The sequence below is a fragment of the Xyrauchen texanus genome, chromosome 8, assembly GCF_025860055.1.
Source record: "Xyrauchen texanus isolate HMW12.3.18 chromosome 8, RBS_HiC_50CHRs, whole genome shotgun sequence".
Lineage (NCBI taxonomy): Eukaryota > Metazoa > Chordata > Actinopteri > Cypriniformes > Catostomidae > Xyrauchen > Xyrauchen texanus.
Genome location: NC_068283.1, coordinates 38,802,128 through 38,826,200, shown reverse-complemented (window position 1 = coordinate 38,826,200; position 24,073 = coordinate 38,802,128). Strand labels below are relative to the sequence as shown.

The following is a 24,073-nucleotide window of genomic DNA, read 5'->3' as shown; positions in this document are numbered from 1 at the left end:
AGAAAAGAAAAGAAACTATTGTATGTGTGCTGTTGGCCTGACCAAGCAGAGGAACTATAGCAATTCAAACAAAGATGTGTTTAGCACCCTCTAGTGGAAGAAAGGGAGAGGAAAGCATCCATCGGCAGGAAAGCTTTTTAAAATAGAAATAGAAATGTTATTACTGATGGTTATAAATACCATACCAAATCATAAATATTTTTCCAATCTTTAAATAAAATCTATCTAGTAGTAACTCATTAGGAATTGCAAAACAAAGTAACAACCCTGATATGGGGGGTGGGATCTTTTGACTTGTGCCAGTACGTTTCAACCTAGCAACAACTTAGCAACACCCTGGCAACCACCTAGAACACCCTAGCACAGTCATCAGGCAGTCATCGCTCACATTTTTGTCCAAAAATGTAAAAATCTAGTTGCAATTCCAATTGGTAGTTGAACCAACTATTTAATCTCAATAATATGAGAGGGATTTGATGACTTGTTGTATGTTTAAGTATTTGAATGCACTAAAAAAAGTTAATAAATTAGTGCATTATGGGTTGTTTTCAACTCTTGCCATTCTGACATTGACAGAGTTCACCAAAGGCAGTCAAGTCACAGCATCAGGACATAGAGAAGTTCTTATTTGTTGCCATTTATACAATAAATCAATTTATGCATTTGGCAGATACTTTTATCCAAAGCAACTTACAGTGCACTTATTACAGGGACAATCCCCCCGGAACAACCTGGAGTTAAGTGCCTTGCTCAAGGACACAATGGTGGTGGCTGTGGGGATCGAACCAGCAACCTTCTAATTAACAGTTATGTGTTTTAGCCCACTACTTTGGTACAATTTCAACAAGTGTACCAAAATAGCCCAGCATATTCAGTTCATGCAGTTTAGTTTTTGAGCTCAAATCTGGCCCCATGAGTCTGTAGTCTCTCAAAATATGATTCTAATTGGTAACCTCAAGGTCATTGTGACTGCAGTTTGAAACGTTTTAAAATAATCCTATTAAAAACATCCCATTAAAGTCCTAAAACATTAAGAAGAGCTACACATTTCTAAAGTGTATAGTTCATGCAAAAGTATATCCATCCATCCCAGAGCTAATTGTCTTATTGGCATTCATTTGAATTTAAATCATTCTGAACTTTTGATATGTATAAGTGAATAATATTACAAATACAGATCCTTAATATTCTGACTCTGGCAGATTACACAGGTACACTGACATTTAAAGGCTTCTGTCCCATAACTCCATCTTTGCCCTTACCTGACCAGGCACATCTCTAACCACAGTGTGTCGATTGTAATATCAAAAGACAAAAGAAAATGAAAAAAGCAATTATAGGCCAAAGTAATAATCCCAAGAGCAAAAAGTGCCGCTTCCCTTCCTGTGTTTGACATATCCGATTAAATGAAATTGAATATTGCATGAGAATTACACACCAAAATTCATGTTACTTCAGTATACTGTGGATTTTGAACTACTTCAGCTGCCTGTGTTTCACATCATTTAAAGCTGCTTGATACGTTCACTATATATTTGGGATAATGTGGCCATTACAGTAATTTGGTGCTGCAATATGGTGCTATAAAAGTTTAGTGTGAAGTGTGTAATTTTAATGTTAAAATACTTTCTCCTCCACTGCGATCCAGACACCTGATTTGGCTCTTTAATATACAGAAATGCGCTTGACTACACTGTGTTAGGATCTATGACCGGCAATATCTGTCATTTGATGAATTACTGAACAGAAAATGTGTTTTTAATACAATACAATTTATTGCCTGGTTAATGCGGGTGGTAATAATGCAAAGTTAATTGTGCCAGATAAATAGCACATGAGTTTTGTGGGAAAAAAGTATAAAGGATACTAAAATAAGCCTCATTTACATAGAAAGGAGGTGTGTTTGTGCTGAAATGAAAGACAATGAAATAATTTAAACTGAGTGTCTATTTGCACCACGGTTTAAATAGCATCTGCCACACAGACCAGGTATTTGCACCCCAATATTCGAGAAGGGTATAGCTGTAGGAATTGCTCCAAAAAGGGGCGGTTGCTTCAAAATGCCATTGAAGATATAGGGAGACCCTTTCCCTAACCTTAACCGTGAGTGGAAGTGACACCCCCATTTGGACTAACCACGCCCTCTGTTGGAGATTTCACAGTCGCAGCATCCTCCAAACTCGTTTAGTGGGAGATGCTGATGTAAACACAAAGAAGGTGCGCAATGGTTAAATCCGTCTGTGTAGTGCATGGTGAGTGAGCGCAAACCATTGTGTGCAAACAAAAAATTAGGTGCTTTAAAGTTTGGGTTAGTTTCTTTCTAGCAGTACAAGTTTTAGGTGACGTGTGTGTAATTCTGCACATAATTACACATAGCGTGATCAAACGGAACTGCAAAAATAATGATATCCCATAAACTCCGTGCTGGTTGGACAATCAGGAACTCCCGCCTCAAACTGGCGTCATTGGTTGAACCAATGTTGCACTGCTCAGATGCCAACAAAGTCTCATGATAACTTGTAATAATTCATAAAAGATAATGCAATCATAAGGTATCATATAAGTCGGCTTTTACGAAAAGGCACAACTTTTATTCAGACCAACCAATCAACAAACGTAATAGTTTAGCTAGCCTCCTAATCCAACACTTTATTTTAAGAACATATTTGTTTACTTATTCCATACTTGTGCAATAGAAATGACAGATGTATGTCAGTGACCTGTAGTATGCTTCCCTTGTCTTGTTCCAAACCACAATGTTTTCTATATTCTGTGGTATACAAAAGTTATTTTCCTATGAAAATCATGGTTAGGTTTGGGTTTTGGTAAGGGGTTAGACTTTAAGGTTAGGATTAGGTTTGGGATAGGGGTTAAACTTCATACCATGTTGTATGAGCCAACTCATACGATTTCTTACCATTTAACCATCTTGTACTATTCTTATGACTTGTCATGAGACTGGGTTAGAATTTGTCTCTTAGTCTCTTCCCTCAGAAACACTTCACCCTTAATAGAAAAGGTTGGGATTTTTGTTTCCCAAAGAACTAAGTCTTGCAGTGCAACATGAGTAGGTTAAGTGTGTTATTAAGTGTGTGTTATCTCTGTATGAAACGAGCATCACCAAACCGAATCGTAAAATACTGACACAACAAACACGCCCCCACATTGGTCAAACCAACAGATGGAAATCGGAAACAATAGGTTGACTTTTCTTTAGCTAAAATCAGTCTGTGCTTACCGAAATGTGAAACGCTGCCCCCAGTGGCCAAAGTGGTAAGCGCTGTTGGGTGTATCAGCACGTGTGATTTCTATTTTCAAGGTGAAATGTCCATGGAGGGGTGCCAAATGTGAGTTGTAAAGCAATTTGTTTTTAGCTACCGTATGTTATTCAGTATAAAGGATTGCAAACCCAAGCCTAAACCTAACCATAAGTGGAGTAAAGATGTAATGTTAATGTAAAAATGCAACCTCTAAATCTAAAAAAAACGAGAAAACAAAAAGTTAAACAGTTCAGCTTTAATATTAAAAACTGTGACTTCCCAAGCAAGCTGCTCCCATAAAAATGCTTGTGGACAAGTAGGGGACGTGAAGGGGTAATTTCAAATTAGACCAACCTTCGCTGATCTCATTTTTGGACAAACATCCTAGTCAATAAACAGGCGCCGTTATTGTCACATCAGATCAAGGTCAGCACTCCATTTTAATCTCAAGCTTCATGACTGTGGCGCTGACAAATATTTAAGTGGCAACATCCATTCAGCCTGCCATCGAATTTCACCTCCTAGCTATCGTAACTCCACGTCTGGCTGTCTGTCATGGGCTCTGACAACCTCCATGCTCACATTTACTCTTGTTGTTTCTGATTAAATGATGCCTGTCATTATGGCCTTGTGATAAACATCGGTACCAAACTGTCACGTTAATGCTGTCAACACGGTGAACATCATTTCTCTCCTTTCTTTTTGTATCCCTGCATCATGGACGTTTCTCTTACTCCAGGAAGTATTGCTGTGTCGGGCTTGTCAGAATACTCATAGATCAAAGAAATGTTTTGATAGTGCCACAGAGACACAGTGTTTGCAATTTAGGAGGACTCACCCTACAGCTGGCTTACTTACAGCTGTATATTTATCTCTACATATTAAAGGAATATTCCGGGTTCAACACAAGTTAAGCTCAATTGACAGCATTTGTAGCATAATGTTTATTACCACTATAAATATGTTCAACTCATACCTCGTTTATTAAAAAAAAGCAAAAAACGCAGTTACAGTGAGGCACTTACAGTGGAAGTGAATGTGGCCAGTCTATAAACATTATAATACACACTGATGCCAAAGTATAGCTACATGATGTAAACATTAAAATGATTTTAGTGAATAAATCTCTGTTATGATTTTAGTGTGACCTAATCATTCAATTACAGTGTTACGTCGTCATGGCAACGAAGTTGTAAAATTGGACATAACATTACACAGATAAGGTTAGTAAGCGATTTTATCACACTGAAATCATGTTAAGACTTATGGTGTTTGCGTAGTGTTGCTGTACGTTTGAAACAATGTGCATTTGAACGTTTATGGACTGGCTCCATTCACTTCCATTGTAAGTGCCTAACCGGAGCCACAATTTTTGCTTTCTTTTTTTTTTAATAGACAAGGGATGAGTCGAAATAATTTTTGTGGTTATCAACATTATGCAACACATTCTGCCGATTGATCTTAACTTGTATTGGACCTGGAATATTCCTTTAAGGTGGGACAGGACAAATAAGTTTTGCACCAAACAATTACACATATTTAACCCTGGCCACTTTTAACCCCGGATTAAGCAACATTTCACACTTAATGGAGACTCTATTGTCCTCTGCTTTTGTTGAACTATATAAAGTTCTTTATCAGGAGCCATAGGGTGTTGCACCAGAGTACCTAATTTCCTCTATATTCTTTTGTTTGACAGTGTATTTTACTATGTGAATTTGCTTATGGGTGCAAATTCATCATTAAGGCTGCTGCATGATTGTGCCTTAACGAGCCATTAACGAGCCATTAAGACTCATTAAAGCACAGTCATGCAGCAGTCATGCTGGCTTAACATGACACTGACTGATTCTGAGAGGAGCTGCAGGTGAGATTATGCATCAGATGCCATAAAGGTGGCTGACCAAACATTATCCAGCCTTTGCAGAGCTTTCCTAAGTCACTATAGGGTTGCTCCGATACTAGGGATGGGCGGATTGTCCGATTCTGATGTGGAATCAATAATATCGATCCTCACATAAAAATGTCAATTCTGAAGTTTTTTTTTAACTAGAGATCTTATTATTTAGATAGTATGAATATTAATGCATCTCATAAACTTTGAAGTGGAATTTTTTTTTTCTTTTTTTCTTCCGCTCATCTTGACGCGCTAAATACAAACATCGCTCACCCTTTCAGTCACAGCGCTCGTTCAAAGAGGGAACATGGAGTTAATGACAGAAAACCTGTATCTGGAGTTATTCACACTAAGTAATGACAAGCCTAGACATGACATGGATCATAATGGGCTTGCGTGTCCATTTTAACAGGCTTATTTAAATTCAGAGGTGTTAAAACATTGATAATGATCTTTAATCCTCGTTTATAATGATACCCTCATGAACATTACCCATGGATTTACTGTAGTAATATTGTATTAACCATGACTAGTAGCCACGACTGTAGTAACCATGTTTTTTTTTTTAGCATTAACCAAGGTTTTGGTACAGTTAACCACAGTTTTGCTACAGCCTTACTGTAGTATCCATACTGTAACTTGATTTTAGTAATAGTTGCCATATAATAATATCTGTGGTTAATTTTGTGGTTTTATATGCTGCTTGTACTTAATAACTTTTAAAAGGTAAACAAAGCAGCATAATAATTTTCTTCTTAGGCTTACAAATATATATATATATATATATATATATATATATATATATATATATATATATATATATATATATATAAAATTAAAGTAATAATTTAAGTTACATATTGTATCCAGAGAATTCATACAAATCAAATTTATTTGAGGTATCGGTATTGGTATCGCCCATCCCTATACGATACCAACATTTTGGCTTTGGTACGATACCATCCCCAGTACCTCGGTATTGATACTAACTCGAACTGCATATATTCTTATAGATACAAATTATGGATTTTCAATTACACATTTTCTGGATTCTGTGTTAAATGTTTTAATTAAATGTTATGATCAAATTACGTTAAATCAAATACATACTGTACATCTTAAATCAAATGAAAATACAATACTTTCCAACTATATATATATATATATATATATATATATATATATATATATATATATATATATATATATATTTTGTAAAAAATTTTTTTAATGAAAACATTAAATTAAAATAATCTGATTACCTGAGGCAAAAGGCTGCCATGTTTGATTCACAACTTGCTGATATTCAGTACACTTGCTTATGTGATATTGCTTACAGATAATAATACTAATAATATAATCATTTAATATTATATTATTTTTACTATAAGTATTATAAAGTAGTAATATTTTTCTGTCGTAATGTCTTCAATATCACGCAATCAGTTGAATAGAGCTTTCATTTCAGCTGGACTTTTATTTTGAAAGATCTTTGAAGTTCTTCCTGTTTTTGAAGGGTTTGTTATCAAGGTTCCTGCGACTTACGAACAGAAATCTCTGAGCTGCAGTGGAAAAAGAGAACATTATAGAGTTCACAGACGTTTATACACTCACACTGATATGTGGCTCTGCAGATGGATACTATTGGACACACTGCATGAAAATCAAGCATTGGTAGTGTGTGTTGCGTTTGTGTGTGATCCTATGTGTGTGTGAAGGAGATGACAGGGCAGAGAGGCTCCTCTTATTCATACCGTGGCATGCAGCAGATGTGACTATATTATTTCATTAAATTACATCCTTCTGCTGTTTAATGGTCACACTTGGCCATATAGAGGCTTTTTATTATTATTTTCAAATGGTCTTTGATTTCATCACAAAACTCTCACTTTACATTACATTTTGCTAATGGCAGCATACTTTAATATATTACTGAAATTAACAACAAGATGATATCGTACCATTTTAAATGTTTTGGTATTGCAATGTTTTGTTAGTACTGGTATACCGTGTAACCTAATCCACTATTGAAGGTAGTGCAAATGTTACTGAACTGAATTACTAATTTACTTAAAGGAATATCCTGGGTTCAGTACAAGTTAAGACCAATCTGTTACTGTGCTGATGCTGTTCAAGAGATGCAGGCGAGTCCTCACCCGTACAAACAAGGTATTTTCAATCTCTGCTACCTTGTGCTTCACAGACACCTGGCTGAGTGAAGCCATTCTGGACAGCGTGGTACATCTGCCGGGCTTTCAGCTGTTCATAGCGGATCACATCGTGATTTAACGGGGAAAACGAGAGGTGGTGGAACATGCTTTTACATCAATGAAGGTTGGTGTACAGATGTAACAACATTAAAGAAGATGTGCTGTCCTAATTTGGAAGCACGCTTTATGAACTGTAAGCCTTTCTACTCACCACAGGAGTTTTCCTCATTTATTTTGGTGAGTGTTTATATCCCGCCACACACGTGCTTATGTGCCGCACTGCAACAGCTGATTGATTAAATCACAGACACGGAACAATTATACCCGGACTCAGTTATTATTCAGTTATCATTACAAGCCCAACCATAGACAGAAATACACTGGATCACTGCTACACAACAATAAAGGATGCATATCGCTCTGTCCCTAGAGCAGCTTTGGGACTCTCTGATCACTGTCTGGTTCACCTTCTTCCAACCTACAGGCAGAAACTAAAATCTGCTAAACCTGTAGTAAGGACTTTAAAGAGATGGACCAATGAAGCAAAGCTGAAACTACAAGCCTGCTTTGACTGCACTGATTGGAGTGTATTTAAGGCTGCACACACCAATCTGGACGAGCCCACAGATACTGTTACATCATATATCAGTTTCTGTGAGGATATGTGCATTCCTACAGGACTTATTAAACATACAATGACAAACCGTGGTTTACAGCTGAACTCTGTAAGTTGGTGATGTAAGAGTGGTAAGTAGTTCCACCTGAGATGAATCGCTACTAATGACTGTTTATATGTTTGCAGCGAGAGAAGGGGAGACAAAAGCAGCCCAGTCCTCAGAGAGAGGAGAGAGCGACAGACCAATGTCTTTGTGAGAGATTTCTGTTTATTAGAGAATAAAACAAACTCAGGTGAACTATGGAAACTGGCTCCTGCTTCCTCCTTTATCTGCCCAAAACAAACTTTATCACAGCACGTTAACATGATTTGAGTGGATAAAATCACTTACTTACCTGTTCTGTGTAAATTTATAGCCAATTTTTCATCTTCGTTGACATGATGATGTAATGTCAACAAACTCTAAAACCCTAAAATGACTGTAAAAGTAACAATTCCACCCGGAATATTCCTTTAATTGAGATCAAATGGTTTGGTAGCTGAAAGGTGACTTAAAAGCCAATAACAAACAACTGTCAAAACTTGTTGTAGCACCTAAAATATAAACTTGCCCTTATACACTCAAAAAAGTATTTTTACTGCTTGTCCAATTTACTTAATAAAAATGAACTAAAGCAACACAATTCTGGAACACTTTGTCACAATTTGATTTTTTGTGTTCTATCCATTTCGATTTGTAAAATGGAAGTTTACTAAATTAATTTGAGTTGGAAATACATGAATACTGTCTGTGGTGTGTGACAGGGCGGAGGGCGGGACTTGTGATTCTACACACCCGGTCCCTTATCAGGCTAATCAAGCCTCCGAGAGGGATAAAGGCCGACTGCGGAAGATGGTGCAGGAGAGAGAGATCTTTTACAGGCATGTCCGTCATGTGTGTGTTTGTATCTTTTGTTTAAGTTTATCATTCAAATATTATTTATATTATCAAGCCGGTTCTCGCCTCCTCCTTGCCCGTCTAAACCCCTTTACATGGTGTTAATGTAGCATTGATTAAAATGGGCAGGTGATTTTCATTACCCAGTATGCTTTGCGCAGGACTGGATGCAAGTGCAAGTGTTGAAATTAGGTGTTATTTTATGAATTGGTGAGTAAAATCAGAATAGGAAGAGATTTAATGTTCTGTTAAATTGGTATTTTATAAAATGGGTGTTATGCTTTAGTTTTGGGGGTTGCCATTGTAGTGAAGAATGGCGCTTGTGCTTAGGTTGAGGATCGACTTTTACTTTCAAGTAATTCTTGATTTGAGTGCAGCTTTGCTCTATAAGCAATTGATGCAAAATTGACAGTGAAAATATTTTAAGTTGGACCAACATAAGAAAGTTAATTTAATAAACCTTAGTAAACTGACGAACAAACCTAATGAAGCTACTATAGTACATTCATTTGACCTAATCCAACAAAATTATGTTGACTCAATGTTACCGATTAATTTGAATGAAAGTCAATAAATTACTTGCAAAAGCTTTCTACAATTCAATTAAATAAGGGTGATGACATCATCCCCATTATTTTAACCGAAAATTCGGATGTTGGAAAAAAAAAAGTTCATGTCCATTTTAATTGTCAATTTCGCATGTGTATGCACACTGTCAGAATTTTACTTTTTCATAATGGGGCAAAATTGTGCCCTTAATTCGATTACCAATTTATGAGCACATACTTTTGATTAAAATACTTCCATTTTTAATCAGTTCGTTTACATAAAATCTCAATCTGCATAATGGACTTTTTTCACAGACTGTGATGAAGTGTTTCCGCCTTATTTAGCAGTGTAAATCTAGCAAAAACTTGTATATATTTAAATATTGAGTGGAAGTTTATAACATTATTCTTTGTGTTATATTACCCTGGAATTAGTTTTAATAAATGGATCACTTCTGCTGAGAGAGTGACTGTAAATTTGGGATTTTCTCTCATCTGACTGTCTTAATCCACTGCTCTCTATTTTTTATTATTTGTTTCTGGAAAGTCATTCAAATGTATTATTGGATTTTTTCTTTTGTTCTTGGAGCAAATGGGTAAGTGAAAATAATATTTGCTGTGATCTCCCATTCACTCCCATTCATCACTGTTGAAGTTCACCCTGCAATCGTTTACTTCCACGTTCGAGTGTGAAAAAGGTCCGTTAGATTGAGAATATTTGACCTCCTCCCCATACCATTAAATCAACATCAAATCATATTTAATGTGATAATTTGCATGACTAATGTAGGCTCAGAATATATAATTTAAAGAACTTCTGTAAGTCAGATGTAAGAAATATTTTGACAACATTTTGAATTTTAGGGGCATTTTTGTTCATTTTGGTGGCATTTTTAATTTTTGACCCTGATGCATATATTGATTTTAGTGATTTGCATATTAAATCAGATTTCACACAGCTTTTCTCTCTTATGAGTATGAATCTTGACCATCTTAAAGGACACAGAACTGGTCCAGGACCAGCAGCTGGGACATTCTGTAAAGATCTCTGTTAACCCAGAGTCCTAGAAGGATGCAAAGAGTCCATCAATCAAGATCTTTTCTCCACAACACATTTCTCACTCACTGCCAGCCCTCCTCGCACAACAAGTCGATTTTCTTTATTGCGGTCTGTTTTTGCGTGAGAGCGGGGATTTTTTTACCAGGCTTTTTAACTGTAATAACATCTGAAAGGCAGCAGATTACCCTGGAATTTAAAATGTGTTGCAGGGCCAATGATCCATTTTATTTGGCACAAGTAGCCGTACACTCCATACATCTTATATGGCACCACTGTTAATGGTAACCTCCGGTACATATTGGGTTACGGTGCATGGCAAATACCATCTGTGGCTACTGGCTAGTGGGTTTTCTTACACAGACACATATGGGCAAGTGACATCATGTTTTAACTGTCCCATAATTAAAAAGGATATACATCTGGAATTTCAAACTGACAAATAAAGGTAAAGAATGATCAAATTTGTCTATATGTCTCAATGTAATCCTGCAATTTTGAGCAGAATTGAGAAATATAGGTTAAATTGTGGCATTTACTTTCATTGCCTTTTTTCCATACAACACACTTTAAAAAAATTACTGAAATTGTAATTGTAAAATTACTGTAATATATTTTTTATATATATATATATATATATATATATATATATATATATATATATATATACACACACCACAGTTAGTTCCGGTCCTCAAATCTGATTGGACGAGAGATGTCATGAGCACTGATGGTCTGACAGCATCAGCACTCGGACGCTTCACTGTGTGTGTGTATCACTCCGCTTGTGTTCATCATCCTAAACTAACGTGTAAGAGCAGTGCATATCTGTTAGGAGTTACTGTCTTTATTTTTGGAATTATATATGTTAGCCAGCAGGTGGTGGCAAAAGATAATTTTTGTGTGTAATATGAGCCAGTTGGTGACGTAAAGTGAATCCGTTAGTCATTGTTTACAACGAACAGCGCTCTGTGAGTTTCCACATTGGATACATACTGTTTAAAATGGCGGAATACATCGCTGTTTCTATAGTGAATGACATTTGCGCACTGGCTACCCCGAAATAGAGAGGAATACCCCGCTTGGACGTCTATATTCCACTGAGAAAACTGACCTTCAGAAAGCTGACAGCATCTCTGATTGGGTGTGGCAACATGTGATCGCACACCCTTCATCTCTTTCTCTCCCTCTCTTTCTCTCTCTCTCTCTTGCTCTCTCACACACACATCCATCCATCTATCCTTGTTTATCCAATAACATGTTAGAAACAGCACAAGCTGTGATATTATTTCTGAAGTTAAAAATTTGAATTACTAACGGAGGTTTGGACGCATCATTTGTTTTGAACCAGCAACGGCAGATTCTGATCCGTCGCGTAAGAAAGTAGTTTCATGCACAAATGCGCTTTTTATGACCGTACTCAGTTTTTCCTAATTTTTCAAAACGTACTTGTTCATTGAACTGTTGTATATAAGCAATATCACACTCGCAATCGTGCTATATGGCCCGACATCAGCACTGCTGTGATTACCTACGGCCGAATCACAGCAGTGCTGATATAGGGCCATATAGCACAATTGCGAGTGTGATATTGCTTATATATATATGTGTGTGTGTGTGTGTGTGTGTGTTTTAGATGTAAAAGTATGATTTTACCATTTAATTAATGTTTAACAAGAGAATACATAACGTTAAACATTTTAAAATACATTTTACGGTAAACTATTGTTCAAATTACAGTGCAAAATAGTAATCGTGCATTCCCAGATTCCCCTGAGTGATCCATCATACTTCATTATATTTTATGGGAATAGTTATGCTTGTTCTTATTTTTAATATCAGTAATGTACTTTGGGGTGTTCTGTGTTGTATTTTATATAGTTCAGTTAATGTTTATTGCATTTTTTTAGTGTCACATGTTACCCTGATGTGTTTGTGTGAGTGACACTGTACCCTGTCTAAACATGTGTATTGGGCATTGCCCCTGGAACCAAAGCTGAAAGTTTTGCATGTGTTGATTTTGATCGCTCAGATATTGAATGGCTCAGATTCTGACCAGGTCGCACGATATTGCGCAAATTCGCTTTCCAGGGGATTTCAGTGTACATTTGAGGGGTCTCAGGTCCCCCGTAATTCACACCGTGCTAACATCTCCTTTGTGTTCCAAAGAAACAAAGAAAGTCACACAAGTTTGGAACAACATGAGAGTGAGTAAATGATGACATGATATAATAATATTAACAATTATATGTTTTTAACCTAAAGAAAAGCATCACTGTTGAAAAAAAAAGTTAGTGTCCATTTGTCAACTACCCATATGTGTGTGTGTGTGTGTGGGCTATATGTAGAGCAGGATCACACTAAAACGGCCTTAAGCTGAAGTTGTGGCATTCGCCACAGAATCGCCCCCACTCCAGATGTCATCCCAGTACTTTAACAGCAGTGTATCTGCTTTACATACACACACAGACCCACACACACATACTCGCTGCCCCTCACACTCCCACAGAGTAATCCACGTATGAACATACCACTTTGTTTTGTAATCTGTCTTGTGGATTGACACCCACTCTCTCGGCAAGCTGTGTGTTGACAACAGAGTAACTATGACCTTTTTCATAGATGAGGGACACGTCTGTGTGAGTTACTTAAAAGGGTACTTAAAGGGTAAGGTGTTTGTTAATACAGTGCCATAAGGACTATTACCAATAGTAATGGTAGTGCTTGCCAAGGGGCTGTTCACATTGAAAAAAAGCTAAACACGGCACCACGAACAGAACAGAGTGCAGGTGTCTCCAATTCTTTTTATTTAAATGTAAAAAAAATATGAAGTCAATTCTACATCTGTACTCAATTTAAACATGTCAACAAATATTCTATGGTTTCACTCTCTGAAAGTTGATTTATACCAATTTTATTGTTGATTTTGTTCTTACGTTTGGTAACATCTTGTTTTGTGAAGTCTAAAGTAAATTCTCTACTTAAAATTACTCATGCATGATCAAAAAAACGTATCTGTTTAATGTTACAATCATCGTGTTTTGTGCAGCAAGTGTTGAGGTCAGCTTGTTCAACTCTGTATCTTGTTTCTATCACCATTAAAGTAAGGTAAAGTTGTCTAGACTACATTACATACAGGGCTGGACTGGTAATCTGGCATACCGGGCATTTTCCCGGTGGGCAAACGCACTTTGGGGCCAATGAGGGGTAGGCTGGCCATCGGAGAACCGAGCAGGCTGGTGGTTCGGCAGCAAAATGGGCAGCATGGGCCACGATAAGCTAAAATGTGCCACCGTTTTATGCACAAAACGGCGCAGCGATATGCAGAAAAGGACAGCGGACCCCCCCCCCCCACCACTCCCTCCCGCTCAACAACTTTTGTTGTTGGGCCAGTAGCTATGTAAAATCCTGGGCCGATTTATCTTTCCGTCCGGCCCTGATTACTCTTCCAATGCTGGTGTGCAGAGATGAAAAAATCGTTTGGTGTGAACAGCCCCTAGGCAGCAAATATGAGCGGTTACTGTCAACAAGACATTAAAAACAGCTTTTCGAATGATAATCATTGTTGTTTTGTCTACTGAAGAGAGTTTCTGGTCTCCTAACCACTTGATAAATGTACATTTGCTAAGATGTGCATTTGTACATACATTACACATTACAAATACAGATTACATTCAATTTACCCTGCAGTATAGGGCGGACAGGGATGTATGCTTTGTTATTTGTTGTCATTTTCTTAGTATCCTATGGTGGTCAGTTTTCCTTCTTGCCAGAGGACGTTATTGTGGACAAAGTGCACTTGGGCTGCACTCTGAATACAAATTCAAGCATGTGTTTTGTTGCCGCTAACACCTGAGCATGCCAACAGGAGGTTCCCTGCTTCTCAACTCTCAACCGTAAGAGTGACATGCGGTAATCACGTTTTCTTCAGCGCTTGGAGGAGAATTGTTTATTCCCAGCCTGTTTCTCAAAGGAAATAGCCTGATTGACAGACCGCTTGGCCGTGAGAGTATGTTGATTGAGAAATTTACAATTTCTTCAGTTTGACCTTGGAGCAATCTTGCAAGCTCTGCTTTTCCATCGGTCCCACAGTGGGTGTGCCATTGTTGCCATGCAATCTTGTTACCTTGTGCCCGTTTGCATGTCTAACCTCTCTCTTTCTTTTAAAGGTGAAGGGTGTCATTTCTGCACCACTAGCACTAGAAACAGAATTACATATATAAAGACTAAAACAGGTACCTTAAACACTCCCCCGTCCGCCATTGGTTAAACAAACAAATAGCCCGTGAGCCAACAGTGTCATTGAAGAAACACAAAATGACGTGGTTGCATCAACAATTGCGTTTTTCGTCTCACAGTTGCTTTTTATGACACTATCGTTTAAGTTTATGTATGTAGGTTTTTTTATTTACATCAACCTTAAAAACCTCCTCTGTTTGGGAGAACATTAACTCGCTTTTAGCACCACACAGTGGACATTTCAGCTCATAACTGCCGTAATAATTGCAAAAATATTGCCACAGTTTTATGAGATCAGGCTCTATTAATGCTGCAAAAAAAAAATAAATCTTAATCGTTGCATTGTTTTCCAATCAAAAATATCTACATGCAAAACAAGACGTGTTTCCTTGAAGAGCAAAATGAAATGTGGACAAATTGTAATCCCACTTTGCTCTTGAAAGTTATATCTTATATTTCATAATCCTCTCTTATTCTTTCTAATATTAATCAATGTTCTGTTCCTCTTTTCCTAAAAGGTGCAAGTAGTATGCATGCAGTCTGAGAGGTGACTGAGGGTCTGGCCCATGTCAGGAGTGCAGTAACAGGGTTAACTCATTCAGCCCGGCCTCCGTAGAATGTGCATTTATGTTGTATTGCATTTATTCCATTTCTATTTTTATTACATAATGAATCATATACCGTATTTAACCATTACATCATGTGATTGATTCATCACAAGAAGTAATATAAGAGAGAGAGATCATAGTTATGAGTTTTAACACCTACACATTGCATGTCTAAATAACTCTTTGCCATAGTCAAAAACAACTTCCAAGGTTTTTAATTGGTCTCCATGGTAGAAATAAGGAGTAGCCATAACTGATAGCGAACCTTTGATATCTGACCATAAGTTGTTTCAACCAAGGATGGGACCTCAATTCAAGTTTTGGCTTCCAATTATTGTTTGCACGAAGACGGAAACCGTCCATATTTGTAATATGTTAAAATGTTTGAAGTAGTTGACCAACCAGAATGCTAGAAATTGTGGTACGATGACACCTTTAATGTAATTTGCATATGACTATAATGACTATAAGTCATTTTTTGCATTGTAAAAGAAAGTATTTTAATATAGAAAAACATTTTATTGCCCCTTTATCCATTAAAAAGTCCATATAAAACCATGCTGTGACCACTTTCATTTTCTGTTTGTGTGTGTGTATGTGTATGTGTGTGTGTGTGTGTGTGTGTATGTGTATGTGTTCATGTGTATGTGTGTGTGTGTGTGTATGTGCGTGTGTGTGTGTTTATCACTTTGTGGGGACCAAATGTCCCCATAAGGATAGTAAAACCCGACATTTTTTATGTTGTGGGGACATTTTGTTGGTCCCCATGAGGAAAACAGCTTATAAATCATACTAAATTATGTTTTCTGTGAGGTTTAGGGTTAGGGGATAGAATATAAAGTTTGTACAGTATAAAAACCATTATGTCTATGGAGAGTCCTCATAAAACATGGAAACCAACGTGTGTGTGTGTGTGTGTGTGTGTGTGTGTGTGTGTGTGTGTGTGTGTGTGTGTGTGTGTGTGTGTGTGTGTGTGTGTGTGTGTGTGTGTGTGTTCTCCACTCAGCTTAAAGTCATTGAAACATTTCATTAAGCTGATCAGCTTTGGGTGACACGTCGTGTAACAGCTTGCTGACGAGGCATCATCCTGTGGTGTGACCAGCTCTGGATGTTGTTTCTGAGAGTCTGATCTCATTGAGCGCTGTGAACAGCACCAGTCACTCATCTGGAATCAGACACTGGACACCAGAATAGCCTTAAAGAAACATGGTCACCCAGAAATGACAATTCTGTAATTATTTACTCACCCTCGTGTTGTTACAAAACTGTTTTACTTTCTTTCATGGAACACAAAAGATTATGTTAGGCAGAATGTTAGAAACTGACAGCCTCAGTCACCATTCACCTTTATTGTGTAGTAAAAAGACGCAATGTATGTGAAAGGTGACTGAGAGTAGCATTTTGACTAAAATTTCCTTTCGTGTTTCACTGAAGAAAACATTTCAAATGGGTTTGGAATTATATGAAGGTGAGTAAAAGATAACATCATTTTCATTTTTGAGGGAACTATCCCTGAGGTGCAGGATTACAGGCTTACAGCCACACCTGAAAGTACAACACTTTGATTGGTCATGATTTGGATATGAATTTACTGCACTGCCAGTATAGCATTCAGTAGTCATTATCCAACATCTATTCATTAAACTGAAAGCAAGAATATCACTGTGCCCAATTATTTGTCTATGCGTGTCTTTACGTGCTTCTGCACAAAGATTGAATGTTGTTGTTTGGCATTGGGTGATTTCAGACAACAAGATGTATGCAAATCCTCACATCAACTCAAATTTGAATCAAAATCAAATTTGTCAGTCCAACTTCTACAGAAGTGTGTTTGTTCAGCTGGGGTTATCATTACTGTCTTTGTGTGTGTGAGTGTGTGTGTGTGTGTGTGTGTGTGTGTGTGTGTGTGTGTGTGTGTGTGTGTGTGTGTGTGTGTGTGTGTGTGTGTGTGAGCGTGTATTTATCACTTTGTGGGGACCAAATGTCCCCATAAGGATAGTAAAACCCGAAATTTTTGACCTTGTGGGGACATTTTGTCGGGTCCCCATGAGGGAAAACAGCTTATAAATCATACTAAATTATGTTTTTTGAAAATGTAAAAATGCAGAAAGTTTTCTGTGAGGGTTAGGTTTAGGGGTAGGGTTAGGTTTAGGGGATAGAATATAAAGTTTGTACAGTATAAAAACCATTATGTCTATGGAAAGTCCCCATAAAACATGGAAACACAACATGTGTGTGTGTGTGTGTGTGTGTGTGTGTGTGTGTGTGTGCTTTGTGCAGCTGCAGTGTGCATGTGTTGCATGTGATAAAATTTTGTGTGTTTGTTGTGGATATGTGTTGCATGTTGGCCGTAGTACGGATTAAGACAACATCTGTTTAAAAATCTCTGTTTGATTGTTGATCTGACCTGTGCGCTTTGTACAACACCCTACCACAGAGGGAAGCCTACCTTCACAAACTTACTTTCGGTTTGGCAATTATATATTTTAAAAATTGGAAGAACATTTGAGTGCAAATGTAACCACCACCATGCTAGGTAGGTTGCCAGAGCATTATTAAACATTTGTAATGGTTGAGTTGTTCAGAGTGGTTGCTAGGATGTTACTAGGTGGTTGCCAGGATGTTACTATGCAGTGGATAATCGATAAGGTGTTTTGGGTGGTTGCTAGTTGGTTGCTAAGTGGTTGCCAGGGCTTTATGATGCAGTTGAAATGGCTAAGGTGTTCAGGGTAGTTGCTAAGGTGTTGCTAAGTGGTTGCCAGGGCATTACTATACAGTTGATTATGGCTAAGTTGTTTTGGATGTTACTATGCTATTACAGTCTAATGTGTTTTGGGTGGTTGCAAAAGCATTGCTAGATGGTTGCCAGGGCATTAATATGCAGTTAGTAATGGCTAAGGTTTTCAGGGTGGTTGCTGGGGTGTTGCTAGGTGGTTGCCTGGGCATTAATATGCAGTGGATAATCTATGAGGTGTTTTGGGTGGTTACTAGGGCATTGCTAGGTCATTGCCAGGGAGTTACTATGTGGTTGTCAGAATGGTTGCTATGTGGTTGCTATGAGGTTGCAGGACATTACTAAGCAGCTTATAATAGATAAGGTGTTCAGGGTGGTTACTAGGGTGTTGTTAAGTGGTTGCCAGGGCATTAGTTTACAGATGATAATGGCCAAGTTGTTCTAGGTGGTTGCTATGGTGTTCTAGGTGGTTGCAAGGTGATTGTCTGGGCATTACTATGGGGTTAATAATGGCTAAGGTTTTCTTGGTGATTGCAAGGGCATTGCTAGGTGGTTGCCAGGATCGTACTCTGCACCTATTAAAGGCTAAGATGATCTGGGTAGTTGCAAAAGCATTGTTTGGTGGTTGCGAGGGTGTTAATATGCAGTTAATAATGGCTAAGCTATTCTGGGTGGTTGCTAGGTGGTTGCCAGGGCATTAATATGCAGTGGATAATACTTGAACATTGCTAGGTGGTTGCCATGGAGTTAATATGTAGTTGTTAGATGCTAAGGTGTTTAGACTGGTTGCTAAGTTGTTGCTATGTGGTTCCCAGGGTATTAGTTTACAGAAGATAATGGTGACAAGGTGTTCATGGTGGTTCCTATTGTGTTGCTAGGTGGTTGTCATAGTGTTACTATGCAGTTGATAATGCCTTAGGTGTTTGGGTGGTTGCTAGAATGTTGTCAGGTGGTTGTCAGGGAATTACTATGCAGTTGTTAATGGCTAAGGTTTTTAGTGTGGTTGCTAGGGCATTGCTAGTGTGTCCTTGGTAGTTACTTTCTGGCCCAAGCTGAAAGAGCTGCCCCTCAAGTATCCATAATATTCTGGTCCCTAGATATGTCCTGAGTCAGCTCCTGTAAGTCAATGGGATTTTTCACTAATTTTGTTGTCTGCCAGGTAAAAATCATACGTTAGATTGCTTAGAAATGTAGTAACACACCTCTCCTCAACAAGTCACAAGATTTGAAGCATCATTCATGTCGGCAGCACAAAAAGTGCCAGATGAGTTACATCCTGAAGTTTAATACTTCAGTTGAGGGATTTGTTCAAATGCCTCAGCAAGCACCACTAAAAATATAAAATTGAGCCAAAAGACATAGAGGACAAGTGTGTGTTAGTTTTCAAATGCCCATGTGCACTTCTATGTCAAAGTGTACATGTCTGTCCACCTTGTTGTGTTGTTAACAAGTCATTGCAGTGTGGAGCCAGCAAACCCTGTGATCAATGCCTCTGCTCTCTGCTCATGCACAACACGACCACCATAGAGCTGCCATACACTCGCTTTTTCTGTCAACACTTAATATTCAAAACGCAACACTCATTCCAACAGATTCGAACTTGCAGTTATATTTTATCTCAATATCTCCTGACATCACGTTGTGGTGGCACCACTCACCCTTTCATCAGAAAATCAAGTAAAAATCTAGTTTGACCACAGAATTCTTCCCAATGAAGAGAGTTAGTGTTGAAAGTTAGTGTTGAAAAAAACTCTACTGTATGTGCATCTGTTGAGTATGAAACCTTTGTAGGTTAACCTTTAGAAATCTTTTCATCTGTAAGTGTTTCTTAATTGATCAATAGGAACATTTTAGGTTTGCAGTGAAATTTTGCTTGATTTCTCTTCTGATCTACACAGGCTCATGTAGATATAGTCATTATTAACCAATACAATGTAGAAAGGACACCTTATATTCTTGAGATAACAGTCAGCCACTTGACGTAACTGACCTACACTCCTCAAACGTACACTGCGTCCTTCATATAACACACTACGCATGCAGTACTGCTCTGATGCAAATTGCTAACCCATCGTCTGAACCCCACATAGATCGTGTGTGCATTTCTCTACAAATTTGCAACACTGGCACGTGCACACCTAGATCCAACCAACATACTTTTAACTACAACATTAAAACACATTTAATACAGATAGTCACATTTTAGTTCAGAAAAGACTTGCCAATGTTTTTATAGCAATAAGTATTACTCCAATGGCATTGATCTGAAGGAGAACGAGGACACGAGGGCAATTAGGTCACTTCCACAAAATGTTTAATTTTTTTTTTTCAGATAAACTATACTACATTATATTTATGATGCATATGCCATACATTTATTTAAAACAGTTGTTACATTTTACTAATCGCCTGTTTTACTATTTACTAATTATTCCCTTAAATATATCTAGATATGCCTGAAAACTATTTAATCAAGGTCCTTTTAATTTCACATTTGTCACCCACCACTAAGAATTCCCAATAACTTGCCCTCATCTTTTGCTTGAACATTTTGGACAGAGTTTCTCATGATTTGGATCTAAAAGACAGGCTTTTCCCTTACTTTTTCATTCTCTTTTTTCCAAATATTCCCTGTCTTTCCTTTATGTACCTTGTTCTTATGAAGCACCCTCTCTTCTCACTATGAAAGTGGCACATTATCACAGCTTCAGTGGGACCATTCCCAAATGCGACAGTCGTGTGCTCCGTAAGAACTGCTCCCAACAGTAATTAAGGAAAGCTGTCACCGCTTCTCTTCCAAGATATCTCAGTTCACCTCTCAACAGAATTCAGTTTCTGCTGCTTTAACATTCCTGCACAATGACTTTAACTGATACACACTCCATCTGCAGTGTGGAGCAATTGATGTTTCTTCATAGTAGCTGCGAATCGAGAATCCCAAAGCTAAGTATTACAACAACAACAACATGCATTTCTAACCCAAAGGTTTGTTTTTGGTTTGGAATTCATTTCTTCCAGGTAAACTTCACTGCTCCTACAAGCATACAACCTGTAGGCGTCCTACCAGACACTTTCAGAATCATAAACACAAACACACACAACACAATTTCACATATAGCCATGTAGTTTGATACGACTCATAGAGCAAGAATTTTTGTATGTCTAAACCGAAAAATGTGTTTCATACCAACACAACTTCCAAGCACATTTCTACCATTAAAATCACACACTAACAGGTGCACAACTACAAATATCCTGTTTAAAGTATGTATACATGCACGCATCCGGTAGGAACAGTTGTGACTTAAGTGAAGGTGATTATTTACCTGCTTTGGCAAACCACATCCAGCCCGGACTCTCGACAGCACATCTCTCCTCTGTGACTCGTCCTGATTTTTTTTCTATTCTTTTATTTTCCTGTCCCCCCCCTCCCTCTTTCTCTTTCTCCCTGTCTCTCTTTCTCTGTCCCTTGCTTCCTCTTTCCTCCTGTTTGAGTCTATTTCAGTGTGGACAGAAGAGCCCACTGTGACAGTGGCATGGTCTCTAGCAGTTTGGCAGAAGGTCACATCATCTTCCACGAGGGGAGGGTGGGACGGATGGAGGGAGGGCGGGAGAAACCAGGAGGTTTGTGCGGAGAGATGGAGGGAAAGTAACGGATGCCAGAGGAGAAACGACAGAGGGGGATGAGTGTCCACAGCTGTAATGTTGTAGTCGAACATATAGGGATCCTGGTCCTGGACGGTCACTGGTTAGGTGGACAGATGTGTCTCAACTCTGACTGGACGTGTCCAAATCAAATCTGTCCAAATCTGTCCCAATCAAATGGAAAAATCACCTTACTGATCACTCAATGCACAATTAATAATCAAGAAGTTTTAGTTCAAAAAGCATGAAAATAAAGACACCAAAAACATCAAAATGAGAGTTTTAGACTATATCAATCAGCTTTGAAGTTATCAATATACTAGTGTACTGCTAAAAGTTGACGAAATACATTTTAGCCGATTTACGCATCTTAAATATGCTTTCTCTTTTGGGGAAACGGAAAACAAATATTGATGACTCATCTTGCACTACACATATTTTTGTCCAATTAAATTCTCTAAAATGAGAATGTCCCTCGCCCCCAAAAACCCCTTGCAACCGACTGCAAAGGTCATGGATAGGGTTAGTTCAGGTTTGGGTTATTAAAGTTTAGGGTTAAGCAAATCACTACTGTGATGTCACTAATGTCTATTTGCTATTTAAAAAAGGAGTGGGGCTTTGATATGCCCCACCCAAACGTTTCAATATAAAATGTGTCAATACAGGAAAGAAATCTGAGTGGATCAAACCATTTTATGAGGTCTTTAAAGACTAGGAGAATCAAGATTTTCTGAACTTTCCTTCAGTTCCATGTGAAAAAAAAACGATAAAGGAGAGTATATTCCATTTTAGTGAGGTTCAGACATGAGTACACAGAAACATTTGCACCTTTCGTTTACCTTGTTTTCTGGTTCCTGGCCCATGCTTCAAAGATCCTCATTCCAGTGAAAGCAGCCACATATTTCTCCAAAAACTGTCTGTCAGTGCCTGTACGAACAGGTGGCACAGGCCGACAGGCAGAGCTTCTTGTTTTAGTACCAGGCTGTTGATTCCTAGCCAAAATATTTTTTTGGTTCTATTTTCCCCTTGAGATTGGTATTTTTGTTTTGTAGTCCAATTATAAAGTTGTAGAGCGATGTCCAATTGGATTGAGCCTTTTTGTAGTTATTTTGTTCCTGTCCTCTGATGGTTGGTAGGAGTTTATATGTACAGCTGTAGCTGTAAAGAGCAGCTGCGGTTCTCAGATTACTGTAGTTGTAATCTTGGCTCCTTCTGCACTCCATATCACAGGCAGGACTTGTGAGCCGTAATCATTATGTGGTAAGGATTTATTCTCTACTCTCTCTCTCTCTCTCTCTCTCTCTCTCTCTCTCTCTCTCTCTCTCTCTTCCCACCCTCCCATCTTGTTTTCTATTCCTCCAGACTTTCTCTCTCTTTTTTGTTTTTTAAAGAACTCTTCTTAAACAGATGGCTTCCATGCATGTAAGACATTTTCCACTCATATTCTTTAAAGTCCAGACATGATATTCATAGCAGGCCGCTTTGAGAATTAAATGCTTTTGCCATCGTTACAAATTTTATGTCATAATCTTATTTATGACCGTACGCTTTGGTGTGCAGCATCTATTGGGGTTTTAGTAACAGTAGCTCTACAGCTGTAATAGAAATGTTGAGGTGATGTGAATAGCCAGAGTTGTTGCTACAGAGGAGACAGAAGTAAATGCTATCATTAAAGTGTAATTTCTCTGTGTTATAATGAAGCTCAGAGGAGGAAATATGTGCTGTATTTATCTTGTTGGGCCCATAAGATTTTGGTCAGCAGCAGTATTAAACATTTGAGAGCTCTCAAAAAAATGGCAATCCTACACTCAGGTTCAAGTTTGGTCATTCCCCCTCTTCTGTGTCTCTATACTGTCATGTAAATAAAGGCTAAATATCCTATATTGGACATAAAAAATGTAATCTAGCAATAGATTAATCTAATCTAATCTGAACGTAACCAAACAGACAGTAAGAGTACATTACAATTCATTCAATGTATAATTTTGGACTTTTAAGCGAACAATTGGATTAAACTGTGTCATGTGTAAAGCTGCAAAAATGAACGTTTACAAATAAGGCCGAAACATACTTAAAACAAGTATGTGAACGCAGGTGCTTCCAGCAACACTAGCTAGATTTTGTACGTTTTTGCGTCCCTTGAGTATTGAGGTTTGTTACTGCCATATTGTGGCACGGAGGACCATTTCTAGGGACCAGAATATCATAGAGACTTGGGGGTGGACTCTTTTGACCTGGGTTCACAGAAACCCCCTAGTAACCACCCAGAACACCCCAGCAGCATTGCAACATACTGACAACCACTCAGAACACCTTAACCAA

The 24,073-nt window shown here is 38.0% G+C and overlaps 1 protein-coding gene across 1 annotated transcript in view; it reads right to left on the bottom strand.

Moving 5' to 3' along the window:
• LOC127647285 (glutamate receptor ionotropic, NMDA 2C-like) overlaps positions 1–22,973 on the bottom strand; it is an 89,115-nt gene extending 66,142 nt beyond the window's left edge. Inside the window, exons 1-2 of the mRNA XM_052131444.1 lie at positions 22,591–22,973; positions 21,433–21,915 (exon numbers count right to left, since the gene is read on the bottom strand). The gene's annotated coding sequence lies outside the window, so the exon portion shown is untranslated. The remainder of the gene's footprint in view (positions 1–21,432; positions 21,916–22,590) is intronic.
• Positions 22,974–24,073: the final 1,100 nt, after the last annotated feature.